General features: G+C 39.1%; 1 long non-coding RNA gene across 1 annotated transcript; it reads left to right on the top strand.

The window, feature by feature from the left end:
• The first annotated feature begins 137 nt into the window (after window positions 1-137).
• On the top strand, window positions 138-14,012 carry LOC122237717. Its single transcript, XR_006216327.1, has 3 exons — window positions 138-267; window positions 2,448-2,502; window positions 13,869-14,012. It is a non-coding gene; the product is annotated as an uncharacterized LOC122237717 (long non-coding RNA).
• The last annotated feature ends 345 nt before the right edge of the window (window positions 14,013-14,357 follow it).

Genomic DNA, 14,357 nt, shown 5'->3' with positions numbered 1-14,357 from the left:
GCTCTGACCGGCCACCGCCGTCAGCGCCGCTGCTGACCGGGCGGCGTCGCAGCCTTCTCTGACGTCAGCGCGCCGCGGCGGGCCCCGCCCCTCGCCTTCTTTAGGGCGGGGCTGGATGGGCCTGGGTTGGTGCGATGCGAGGAAGGATGTGCTCCTGGGCTGGCGGCTCGGAGCCGGTCGTTCAGGCAGCTTCAGGCTCGCGGGACGGAGGCGGCTGAGTCTGTACTCATCGGTGAGAAGAGCGCAGAACTGTGCAGGCGAATACAGGTGGTGTTTTCTTCAAGGGGAAAAGAAAAGTGTCCATTGGAAGAAAAATAAGAACAAGAGCTAACTCTGCTCCGTTTACTTTATGCCTAGAATCTCACACATAGCATTAGAAGGGACTCTGGAAGTTTAAGTAGCTGAAAATAGAGGAAAGATGATGCACAGGGAACATTTACCAAAATCGAGCATTACACTAAGCCATAAAGAAACCCCTAGCACGTTCAGAACACTGAAACCATTCAGGGTATGTTCTCTGACCACAGTAGAATTGCAGTAGAAATAAACAAGAAAACTAAAAATTCCCAAATGTCTGAAATGGAACAAAACACTTGTAAGTATTTCATGGGTTTGATGAAGAAATTACAGTGGAAATGAGGAAATCTACTGAACTGAATGATAAAGATGGAACAGAGCCAAACTTGGGGTGCAGCTAATACAGTGCTTAGAGGAAAAGTTACAGCTTTCTTTGTTTCTGGCAGTGAATTATGATGCAAATGATTTTCCTTTCTTTTTTTTTTTTGTTTCTTTATTTTATTATTTTTTTTAACAGCAACAGGGCAGAACAGTTTTGCATTCCTATATGTAGCATCCTTAGCCTATTATTTGGCATACAATAATCACTTGTGATTTCTAATATTTATTTATTATTATTATGTTAGTAATATTAGCTGGTGTTTGGGAAACAGTGTGGCTTAGTGATTAAGTTCGGAGCTTTGAAGCTCTACCTGGATTTGAATTCTTGTTCAGCCATTTACTAGCTATGTGCCCTTGTGTAAGTACTTAACCTCTTTGTGTCTCAGTTTCCTTATTGGTAAAACAGGGATAATAGCAGTACTTTATGTTGTGAGGATTAAATGAGTGAATCCATGTAACAGAAAAGTGCCAGGCATATTGTTAGCACCCAACAAATGTTGGCCATTATTAGAGTTCAAGTGAAGGTATATTAGTAGGTAAAACTGGAAAGATAAATTGAAGTATATCCTAAATGGACTTAATGTCATGCAAAGGCATTCTTTCAGCCATGGAGCTAAAATTAATGTTTGAGAGCTAACTGTGTGCCCAGTACATTATCTTTATTGAAGCTTACTATGTGCAGGAATGCTTATTTCCTAACGGAGGAAGTTCATGTCTGAGAATGCCTGTCACTCCCATTGACCCCTTCTGGGAAGCTCCTTCTGCATGTATTCTTGCTGGTATCACATGACACTAACTTGTGGTTACTGCTGACCCAAAGGTGGATAAGTGATCCATGAGGTGTCCTGACACAAATGTCCATACAAAAGCAATGGTAATTAGCTTGTCCAATTAGTTTGTTTTTGGGAATTTGACCTGGACATGTGGGAAGGAAGTCTATAGCCTGGTATTTGAAAACAGAAGTAGAAAGATGCTCAGAGATGATCAGAGATTGAGAAAGAATCTGAGTTATGGTAATAATGGGACACTGGAGTGAAGAACTAAGAATGGTAGCTGCTTTGACTGTCAACAATGTACCCATGAAACCTGTTGCAAAATGACTTCTATACTGGCTTAAATAATTATAACCCATTTCAGTTTTTTCTAATTCATTAATCTGGTTTAATTTTTAAATAAGCACTCTTTGATATCAAGCACTTAAAAAACCCCAGTTATGAAACTTGAGAGAGCTTTTTCACTGACGTCTGTAAGACCATGGAAGCAGGAGCAACATTGCTTTGGGGCATATCTAACATGATAACACAAAAGGGAGAAGTCACAGTTCTGCATAGATAGCCATGGAATTTTGGCACGTTGAGGGATCTGGCTGTTTAGTCATGGTGCTTGACAGAGAATTAAGCGGTCTGGTAGAGGAATAACATCTGGTGGGGTCTCCAGCACCTGGAGGGATCAAGAGCATCATGTAGCAGGAGAACTCGGTGCCACTGAAGTGACAGGTTGGGGAACTGGACCACCTAGTAAGAGATAGTGAGAAAATGGCAGTGCCCCATCATGAGCACCTGTGAGACGCATCTTGCATTTTAAAGACACTTGTGTGTGTGTGTGTGGGGGGGGGGGTGGCGAGAGTGTTCTCAAGGATCTGGAAGCTCTACATTCTCAGATGGGCCCAAGAGCAAGGAAACTTTGAATTTTTACTGTGTCAGTGAGTCAATCTGTACTTTACAGGCGTATGCAGTTTGGGAGAACTTGGGATATGCCTTGTTTTATAGGATGAGTTTTAGTGAGCTGGGATGGAGAGACATGGGACCTGCATGGAGCATTTGGGTGAGTGAGATATTTTTTCCTTACCTTTCCTCCTTCCTTCCTTCCTGTATACCCTTTTTGCATTTTACAACTGTAACAGTGTTGGAGTGAGACTTGCAGGTATTGATATGGACACAATATGGAAATTTACACTTAATGAGTTCCAACTATATGCCACACATTTTCCTAGACACCAAGAAAACAAAGGTGAATAAGACGTCTTTTGCATATCTCAGCAGCATTGATATTTTGACCACTCCTTCACCTTAAACTCTCTTTTCTGGACTTTTGGGACATCCCTCACCTGGATTTTTTTCCTGACCTTTCTGGCTTGTCCATGCCAGGGACCTTTGATACCTGCTATTTCTCTACCTGATCTTTAAGCCAGAGTGTTTTTCAGGATTCTTTCTTCAGTTTTTTTTTTTAATATTCTATTTTTATTCTGTGTATTTTCATGGCTTCAGCTACTATCTTTAAGCTGACGCCTCTCAAATCTGCAGTTTCAGGCCAGATATCCCTTTCGGGCATCTGGGTTCACATATAGAACTGGATATAGAAAACCTGAAATAATAAAAGTGAACTCATTACCTTTTCTCATAAATCTGTTTTTCATCCCATATCCTCATTCACTCAGCATCTTAAGCATCAGAGTTTTTTCCTCCCCAGTCCCATTTTATCAATACCCCCCTTGTTGTCCTTCCCCATCACTTTAACCAGTTCCTCACCAGTGATGCCAACTCCCCTACCTCATTAGGCTGGTCTGAAGAAATATGAACAACAAAGAGTTCATCAATTTAACTATACCCTCTTTAATCCTTTGCTCGAGTTTCTGAAGAAAATGACAAAATGGCATGAATTGGTGTCACTACAAATTCAGCTTGCAGTCTCTAGGGAACTTCCAACACTACTTTGGCTATTTTCAATATTCACTGAATACCTTATGCTCCCCACCTGCCACCTGCATCAGCAGATAACCTTCTTCCTATTTCACAGAGAAAATAGAGAACAGAGAGTGGGAACTTCCTCACCTTTCTGCTGTTAGCACTCCATCTCTAAGCTCACCACAAATTCTTTGTTTCCTTTCCATTGTCTCAGTAGAAATGACCCCTTTCAGCCTAGTACGTAAGGTCAACCTGATACCTATTTTTTGTATCATATTCCCTTTAGTATCTTTATGGATTTTGCTCTGTCAATTACTCTTCTCTCAGATGTATCTCCAACATTCGCCACTCTATATTTTCTCTCCTTTTGTCGCATAAACATGTTCAAATCTCATTCATTTTAAAGCAAACAAGCAAAGAGAGAAAACCTCTCTCTTTGCCCTATGTCATTCTAAACCTATAGATAGCTGTCTCTCCTTCCATTCTCAGCCACACTTCTAGACACAGGAGTCTTCATTTATTGTTCCTGTTTCTAATTTTCCTTTCTTATCTCACTGCAATCTAACTTTTGTTCTAAGGTTCTATTGAAGCTTCTTCTGCCAGTAATGCTAAACTCAATGGACGCTGTTTTTTTTTTTTAAACACCTCTTAATTTTAAAATGAAAATACAAGAATAAACAAATAAACCACAACAAAATGGACTTTGCCAGCCACACCAGTATCCCCTTCATGTACCTCATACCACTCACAGTCTTTAACCTTCCTCTAAAAGTAATGAATACCCTGACTATTAATTGCAAAAGTCAAAAGTTACCCCCTAGTGTTGTTTGATTTTTTTTTTTAATTTTTTTTTAACATTTATTTATTTTTGAGACAGGGAGAGACAGAGCATGAATGGGGGAGGGTCAGAGAGAGGGAGACACAGAATCTGAAACAGGCTCCAGGCTGTGAGCTGTCAGCACAGAGCCCGACGTGGGGCTCGAACTCACGGACCGCGAGATCATGACCTGAGCCGAAGTCGGCCACTTAACCGACTGAGCCACCCAGGCGCCCCATGATTTTTTTTTTAATCCAAGTGTGTATCCCTTGACATGGTAGTTTGTCTGCCCATTTTTTTTTTTTAAACTTGATCTATCTTTTTAAGTCCTTTTTTAAATGTATAGATTTTCTTCCATTCCTTTCATTGCTTACAACTTATCTGTGAAAGAACTCATAAAGTTTCTCATAGTCTATATTCTGCTAGAATCATGATACAGTTCCATATGTTACTCTGTCCTCTGTATTTTCTGCAAATTGGTAGTGGGATCCAGAGGTTTGATCACATTCCTGTTTGATCCTTTTGGCAAGACTATAGGTGGTAAAGTGTTCTTTCATGTGGAGACACATAATGTCTGGTTTTTGTTCTTCCTTGATGTTACCAACCAGTGATGTGCCTAGATCCATTAATTCATGGTGGTTGCAAAATAGTGATAATAAACTTTTGTTATTTTGTTTCCATATGTTAACTGGAATGATTTTCATAAGGAGATACTCCTCATCTACTGTTTGGTTACCTAGTGGTATAGTTCAAATAGGGAAAACAAGATAATTGATTCTTTTATTTACCTAAGTCTCAAGAGAGCAAGCTGGTTCCCTGTCATCTTCACAAGGACCAATTCAACTGAAAAAATTACTTTGAACAAATGAGTTCAAAGATATTTGATCATTTCCAATTCATTGTTCATTTCTTCATTCATGCTGAAATTTTTAAATTTTTGGTCAGTGGGAACCTCGTCAAATTGGCTCCTAAGTTCTGATGACATGACCTCAGTAGTCTTTAATGGCTCTTTCTTTCTGGTCCTGGATCATCATGTGAATTTACTGCTCCCTATTTAGAATTTATAATCAATCACTTCTCCCCAAAGCCCTCAATGAATAGCTTTCAAAAGGTGTATTCAAGTCCTAAATTCTGGTACCTCTGAATGTGACTATATGGAAATAGGGTCTTCACAAATATAATTAAGTTTAAGATCTCTAGATCTTCCTAGATTTAGGATGGACCTTAAATTCAATAACTGGTAGGTATCCTTATAAGACAAAGAAGAGGAAGATTTTAGACATGCAGGCACAGAAGATCATGTAAAGACAGAGGTCCAGAGGAAGGCATGTAAAATGTTAGAAGAGTAGCCTGGTTTCTCCTTGCTGCTTAAATTGTGAATCAGTGAAGAGATGAATGGGAGGAAGGAACTGTTAAGTAAAAAGATTCAAGCCCCTGATGATTTGGGAGTTCTCACACTATCCAGATCAAAAAGGATGCTAAAATTATAAAGTTCATTGTTGGAAAAGCATGCTCTAGAGAAAGGGTGAAGGATGTAGCTGGGAAACCTTTTGCTCTAAAAAATTAGGCTTGTGACTTACAGATTTATTCATCAGGAGGCAGGAAGAGAGATGAAATGATCCAGGAAAGATCTGTGGAGACCCTCTCTTGTCTAATGGAGTAGACCTCCATGACATACGTAGGTGGACCACAAGGTTTTTGAAAGTGTAGCATTAGCAAAAATACTGACAGCTTGGACTGAAGGGGACAGAGAGAGACAAAATGAGGGAAGGATGTTGGTCTTTCAAGATTCTACAGGCAGAAAACTGGCTGATAGAGTTACTTGGCTGCAAACATGTGTTACCCTTTGAGAAAAAGAATGTCTCCACAGGCAGAGCCCCAGTGGCACAGAGGCTGGAAAGGCCCCATCACAGGCTCAGAGGCAGAGCATTGGGCTATAGAGGATTACGTTCAGGCCTTGAAATCTAAAGGAATTCATCCTCCTGGATTTGGAACTTGCTTGGGACTGGTGACCTCCTTATTCCTTCCAATAGCTCTCTTTTGCAGGGGGAATGCCTTTCTTGTACCTGTCCCACCACTGTATTTTGGAAGCAGATAATTTGTTTTCTAGTTTCAAAGAACTACAGATGGAGAGGAATTTTGTCTCAGGATGGATCACACCCACAGTCTCATTCATACCTAATTTTAATGTGATTTGGGATTAGTGGACCGATGATATTTAGATAAGATTTTAGAGTTGATGCTGTAATTGGTTGAGACTTGGGACTGTTGTTGTGGAGTGCATGTATTTTGTATGCTGGATAGACATGAATTTTAGGGGGCAGACTCTAGTGGGGTGAATGATGGACCCCCAAAACATACATCCTTCTGGAACCTGTGAATGTGACCTTAGTTGAAAAAATGGTCTTTGCAGATGCAATTAAATTAAAGGACTCAAGAGGAGGTCATTCTGGATTGAGGCCCCAAGTCCAATGATATGTTTCTCTGTAAGAGATAGAAGAGAGTGAGACAGACGTACACAAGAGTCCGTGTGAAGACAGAGGTGGAGATTGGGGTTATACTGTCAGAAGCGAAGGAAAATCTGAAGGCAGCAGAAGTTTGGAGGAGACAAGGAATAATTCTCCCCTAGAGCTTTCACAGGGAATGTGGTCCTGCTGACACTTTGATTTCCGGCTTCTGGCGTCTAGAACTATGAGAGAATAAATTTCTGCTGTTTTAAACCACAGAATTTGTGGTAATTTGTTACAGCTGCCCTAGGAATGTAATACAGCCCTGGTATTTTTTAATGGGAAATAGTATTTCAAGACAATAATCTGGGTGGTAGATATACTCGTTGAAATATTTATATTAAAGATTAGAGACCATACGAGTTCATACTGATATTTCCAATTAACAGTTCAGCACTACAGGGTTTTCACTGAAAACTCTGGTTATTAAGAATGCTTAGGCAATCCTCTAATCTGATTGAATTAGAACATCACATAATTGCTTGTTTTATGCTGCATTATACACACAATATCAGATTATAATACTGATTACCACCACCAATTATGATGACTGACAAGTTATTTTTTTGCATTTCCTATGTCCATTCTTGCTTCCCTTCCTTTTTGCTTTTGTAATTGTAGCTATATCTACACTATCAGATCATACAGCCATTATATACAATATGTAATATATGTTATATACTATTATATAATATACATGTTATATATAGTATATATTATATATTATGTGTATGTATGTTATATATAATATAGTATGTTTATTCCAATCTCTCTTTAACCTGCATTTCTTTCTACATTTAGTTAATACAGTGAGTCCTTATGTTAATGTTCTGGTCATTTTAGTTGTCTGCTACTTGTTCTTAATGAAATTCATTGGAAAAGACTTGTGGGAACAATATTCTCAGAGTTTCTGTGTATTAATAAGAGTTTGTCTGAGTCCTTCCTATATAAAGGTTAGTTTTGTGTATATAATGTCCTTAACTTACTTACATGTTCTTTCCTTGAGTATCTTTTTTTAAAAAAATATTTTTTGTTTATTTATTTTTGAGAGAGAGACAGAGAGACAGAGTGTGAGAGGGGGAGGGGCAGAGAGAGGGAGACACTGAATCTGAAGCAGGATCCGGGCTCTGAGCTGTCAGTACAGAGCCTGATGCATGGCTCAAATCCATGAACCATGAGATCATGACCTGAGCTGAAGTCAGAAGCTTAACTGACTGAGCCACCCAGGTGCTTCATCTTTTCTTGAGTATCTTAAATATATTAATCCCTTTTTTTAAAAATGTTTTTTAATTTATTTTTAGAGAGAGTGAGAGTGCACAAGGTGGGGGAAGGGCAGAGAGAGAGGAAGGAGAGAATCCTAAGCAGGTGTTGCATTGTCAGCCCTGGGCCTAATGCAGGGCTTGATCTCATGAACTGTGAGATCATGACCTGAGATAAAATCAAATCAAGAGTCAGACACTTAACTGACTGAGCCACCCAGGTGCCCCATAATTTGACTATTGTTGATAGCATTGCTATAAACATTGGGGTGCATATGCCCCTTGAAATCAGCATTTTTGTATCGTTTGTATAGACTCCTAGTAGTGCAATTGGTGGGTCAGAGGGTAGTTCTATTTTTATTTTTTTGAGGAACCTCCACACTGTTTTCTAGAGTGGCTGCACCAGTTTGCATTCCCACCAACAGTGCAAGAGGGTTCCTCTTTCTCTGCATTCTTGCCAACATCTGTTGTTTCCTGAGTTGTTCATTTTAGCTATTCTGACAGGTGTGAGGTGGTATCTCATTGTGGTTTTGATTTGCATTTCCCTGATGATGAGTGATGTTGAGCATCTTTTCATGTGTCTGTTAGCCATCTGGATGTCTTCTTTGGAAAAGTGCCTATTCATGTCTCCTGGTCATTTATTCACTGGATTATTTGTTTTAAGAGTGTTGAGTTTGATAAATTCTTTATGGATTTGGAAAACTCACCCTTTATCCGATAGGTCATTTGCAAATGTCTTCTCCCATTCCATTGGTTACTTTTTAGTTTTGTTGTTGTTTCTTTTGCTGTGCAGAAGCTTTTATTTTTATGAAGTCCCAATAGTTTATTTTTGCTTTTGTTTCCCTTGCTTCTGGAGACATGTCTCATAAGAAGTTGCTGCAACCAAGGTCAAAGAGGTTGTTGCATGTTTTCTTCCTTAGGATTTGGTGGTTTCCTGTTTTACATTTAGGTCTTTCATCCATTTTGAATTTAGTTTTTGTGTGGTGTAAGAAAGTGGTCCAGTTTCATTCTTCTGCACATTGCTGTCCAGTTTTCCCAACACCATTTGCTGACGAGACTGTCTTTTTTCTACAGGATATTCTTTACTGCTTTGTTGAAGATTAGTGGCCATACATTTGTGGGTCCATTTCTGGGTTCTCTATTCTGTTCCATAGATCTCTGTTGTTTGTTTTTGTGCCAGCACCATACTGTCTTGATGATTATAGCTTTGTAATACAGCTTGAAGTCTATACTACCCAAATCAATGTACACATTCAATGCAATCCCTACCAAATACCACCAGCATTGTTCACAGAGCTAGAACAGACAGTTATGAAATTTGTATGGAACCAGAAAAGACCCTGACTAGCCAAAATAATGTTGAAAAAGAAAACCAAATCTGGAGGCATCACAATTCCAGACTTAGAGAGTCCATCTTAAGTGTTTATAAGGGCTAGAATGCTCGAGCCCTTCTAGGTCATACCCCATACCTCTTACATTCCCTGGATTGGACAAAAATCCCTCCTAGTTTCAGTTGTGGCTCTCAATTTATTCTGCATCCTTTCCAATGAATACTTTTTGGCTATTATGAAGTTTTCCTGTTCTCAGGTCTGTCAGATGCCCCGTGGCTTTCCTCTGCTTTCTCCTTCACGTATACTAGGAAAAGTATGCAAGTCTTATGATTTGCTCATATTTTGAGATTTTATTTTATCTATTTAGTTTTAGAAACTTTTTCTCATGTATTTTTTGTTTTGCTTTTTAGCTTTTCTGTTTCTGTGTAAGGATTGCAGAAAACCCAGAATCTGCGATGTGACCACCATCAGCATCTTCTCTGAGTCTTTTTAGTCCTTATTTTACTGACTCATCTGCAATGCTTATTTACTGACCACTTTTCCTTTCTTTTCTTCCTTGGTTTCAATAACCATGCTCTCCTGGTTTTCTTAGCATACTATTTTAGTCTCTTTTGTGGTAACTTTTTTTGTCCATCTTGTAAATATCCATGTTCTTAAGGGTTCTGCTCTTGATCTGTTTTTCTTCTCTACATACTGTAATTTGACTGTAATCTTCTTGATTCTGTGGTTTAATTTCCACATATATGCTAGTGATTCCCAAATTTCCACCCTGAGCTATACACCTAAATATTGAGTTTCCTATTAGATATTTCTCCTTGTCTCTCGTGACCATCAGACTCAGGAACATATCAAACGAAGTCCAAAAATTTTCTCTTCAATTCTTGTTTCACCTATTTTAATGGATAGCATCACCATCTAGTTAGAAATTGAGGAGTCATGTAAGGTAGGAGGTGGAAAATAAGTACAACTTATTTGCTAACCCTTATGGATAAGTAGTGGCTCCCTTGGGAGAGCTGATTTGAGACATGAAGAGTATGATTGTTAATAAGGATGTCTGCTCTGGGCTGGGAGGTAGCATCCTAGTTCCACTCATTTGCAACTGTGTGCTATAGATTCTTCCCTCACCTTCCCTTCTCATGTTTAAACAATCAGTATGTGCTGTTGGAGTCCCTCTCCATTAAGTGTCTCAAGACCACCCCCTTTCTTCACTTCTTTTGTCACTGCTGTAGTTTAAATCCTGATCATATCTCACTAGCTACTTCTGGTCCACACCTTCAACTCAATCTAGTCTCTACCCTTATGCCCTTTAAAATCTAAATGTTATTTATTGCTATAAACAAACAGAGAGACAAGCCTGTAATGTCTGGCTGTACCCTTCAGGATATACTTCATGTCCTTTTAAATAATGTATCCTCAGGACCTAGACCTTGCCTTTGGATTGCAGTGAACCCTGTCTGTCTCTGCTCCCTTACCCACAACACAAATGACATACTGAACTACTCAGAGTTTCCTGAATGCACCACATTATTTCCAATCTCCTTTGCAGTCTTTTCCCTTTCTTGGAGTGCCTTTTACCCTCTCTCTCCTTTCTGTTCCAGGATAACTTCCACTAATCCTGCAACATCACTTTTTCTGGGAAAGTTTTCATATCCCTTATTCCAGTTAGAGGTTAGTACTTTTCCTCTGTGTCCCCCTGGCATCTGGGCAAACTATAGAATTGAATTTACCACACTCCAGTGGAATTGCCTTTTCCCCCCCATGTTTTTAGTGTCCTTTAAGGAGTCTTTTTTTTTTTTAATTTTTTTTTTAAGTTTATTTATTTTTGAGACAGAGAGAGACAGAGCATGAACGGGGGAGGGTCAGAGAGAGAGGGAGACACAGAATCAGAAGCAGGCTCCAGGCTCTGAGCCATCAACCCAGAGCCCGACGCGGGGCTCGAACTCACAGACCGCGAGATCGTGACCTGAGCTGAAGTCGGACGCTCAACCGACTGAGCCACCCAGGCGCCCCTAAGGAGTCTTTTTAAAAAATTTTTTAATGTTTATTTATTTATTTTGAGAAAGAGACAATGTGAGCAGTAGAGGAGTAGAGAGAGAAAGGGAGTGACAGAGAGAATCCCAAGCAGGCTCTGCACTGTCAGTGCAGAGCCCTACATGGGGCTTGAACTCACAAAACGGTGAGATCATGACCTGAGCCAAAACCAAGAGTCATATGCTTAACCGACTGAGCCACCCAGGTGCCCCAAGGAGTCTTTATTCTGTTTGTAGTTCCAGTACTCTAGGTCTTCTTTTTTTTTTTTTTTTTTTTAGTAAACTTTTATTTTGAGGCCATTGTAGACTCCCATGCAATTGTTAGAAATAGTAGAGAGAGATCCCTTGTACCCTTTGCCAAGTTTCCTCCAGTGGTGACACTGGAGTCCAGTAACACAACCATGATGTTGACACTGATATGGCCCAGATATGGAGTGTTTCCATCAGCATAGGATCCTTCCTGTTGTACTCTTATAGCCATCCCTACTTCACTCTTACTCTCATTCCCTTCTTATTCCCTGGCAACTATTCACCTGTTCTCCATTTGTATGATTTTGTCATTTCAAGAATGTTACATAAATGGACTCATACAGTGTATAACCTTTTGGAATGGATCTTTTCCATTCAGGATAATTACCTAGAAATTCATCCACGATGTGTGTATGACTAGTTCATTCTTTTTTTTTTTATTGCTTAATAGTGTTCCATGATATGAATATGCCACCGTTTGTTTAACCAGCCACCTGTTGAAGGACATCTGGGTTATTCCAGTTTGGGGCTATTATAAATGTTATTGCTATGAACAGTAGTATGCAGGTTTTTGTGCAAACATAATTTTTCATTTATTTGGAGTAAATGTCCCAAAATGCAATTGTGGGGTCATGGTTATATGGCAATTTCATGCTTGTGTTTAGTTTTATATGGAACACCAAGCTACTTTATAATTATTTGTTCAGCAACAAATAATGTTGCATCAAAACCCTTAGAGTGAATATCTGGATCAAATCTATTTTTATTAATTGCACAGCCAATCATATTAGCCACAAGCATGATATTCTAAACACACTGAAACATACTACAGAGCAGAAATCAATAAGGCTTAAATGTGGTAATCTTCTTCATTACTTTAGGAGTTGGAGTTTTTTAGCCTAAACTGTTTATAGCAATGGTGAGGTTTGATTTCTCACAAATGATATACAGACACTACACTATAGTTTTTAATCTCCAAATGGCTGCACATTGAAAATTATATTTTAAAGCCCCCATACATGATAAACGTAGTTTGTTAACCACTAATGTACATTCAAGATGTAACCATAAGTCCTTTCATTTTTTTTTCTATTTCTTTAGAAAATAATTTATAGAAAATAATTTTTATTTTAGCGCTCTACTGGAGTGTTTGCCTTGGTAGTATTGTCTCATTTTGATACCAAGTATGTTCATTTGAAATTCGCACCCAGCACTTAGAAGAAGGTCCTTCAGGAATTGTGGAAGGAGCATGTGCTCTAGACTCAGATGACATGAGGCTGAAACTGAACAAGTTACAGAATCTCTTCTGGCCTTATTTTCTCATCTACTAGATGAGGATTATTCTACAAGTGGTTTTTTAAAAAATATTTTTATTTACTTTTGAGACTGAGAGAGCAAGGGAGAGGCAGGCAGAGGATCCAAAGCAGGCTCTGTGCTGATAGCAGAGAGCCTGACACGGGGCTTGAACTCACAAACCACGAGATCATGACCTGAGCCGAAGTTGGACTCTCAACCCACTGAGCCACCCAGGCGTCCCTTGATGAGGATTATTCTAAACCACATACATGACATGACAGGGCAGTCAAGAGGATTGAATAAAGTAACATATACAAAGTGCCTAACATGAAAAGACACCAGTAATGTTCAATGCCTTTCTCCTACAGCATTTGTAATTTCCTGAGAAATAAATTCCCAAGGTCTGTTTATACATTTTGTTCATGTTTTTAGTGGGTTGTGAGAATATTTCCTTGTCAAGAAACTTGTTAGGAAACCAATCAAATCCAAGGAAATATTCAAGGATAGTTGGTGCAGACTGCCAGTAGGCTTTCTTAAGATCAGAGGCAGATAGTAATATAAAGAAAAACAATTTCTACCCCACTGAAAACTTTGACTTCTTGGGACACAAACCATATCTTCTTATTTCTTATGTTTTGGCAATGAATATATGTCCACTAAAATTCAGTTCAGCTAAGTGAAGGAATTGTGTTTCTTAATTTGGACTCATTTATTTTTATTTTTAATAATTAAATGCTATCAAAAACAAGATCACCGCTGACAGAGCCCAAACTTCTAAAGAAACACCAACTTGCAGAATGGCCAAGAGCCCACAGATCAAGAACTACTTGCAGAGATCACCTCCTGACAAGCAGGGATACTAGCTTATTAATCATCTTGTGTCTAATTTGAATTTGTAAAATTGAGAAAGAGAAGTAGTAGTGTTACCATCTGGCTATTTGCTATTTAAAATTTGGAAAAATATGCATAACAGATAAAAAATGCCAGTTAATGTAATTTTGCATTTTTCAATGGCAGTTTTGGATTTCTAGAGGGAACTTCTTTATGTCAGAGAGAAGAATGAGAAGAGACATTTCCCAGGAATTTGAAGGAGCTACTCTACAGTAAAAGGTGATTGGATATATGTTCTTCAACTCTACTGAGGCGAGTAAGGAAAAAGTTTTAAACAATGGGATAAAACCAAAAAACCGAGGTTGGCTCTGCTTTATGGAAGAGGTACCTTAGTGGTGAAGAACGGCCGTGCCATAAGGCTTGGCCAAACTCGGAATAACATCTCCATTGGTCTGACACTAAGGTCTGAATGATAATCATGTCTTCAGAGAGGCCCTGTTCAAATGTGTCAAGTTACCTTGGTGATATGATGCATTAGCAGTTGGCATAGAATAGTTTACCAGATTGGCTGGATGCTGCCTACATTGGAACCCTGGGCAAAAAGCACAGGCAGTTTAGTTTTGCTGGGAGTGAGAAAGATTATGGGAATTTTCTGGCATACAGTATTTATAAGGA

Source organism: Panthera tigris, chromosome B1 (genome assembly GCF_018350195.1).
Source record: "Panthera tigris isolate Pti1 chromosome B1, P.tigris_Pti1_mat1.1, whole genome shotgun sequence".
NCBI lineage: Eukaryota > Metazoa > Chordata > Mammalia > Carnivora > Felidae > Panthera > Panthera tigris.
The sequence above is the reverse complement of the archived record's forward strand: the minus strand, read 5'-3'. Positions and strand labels throughout refer to the sequence as shown.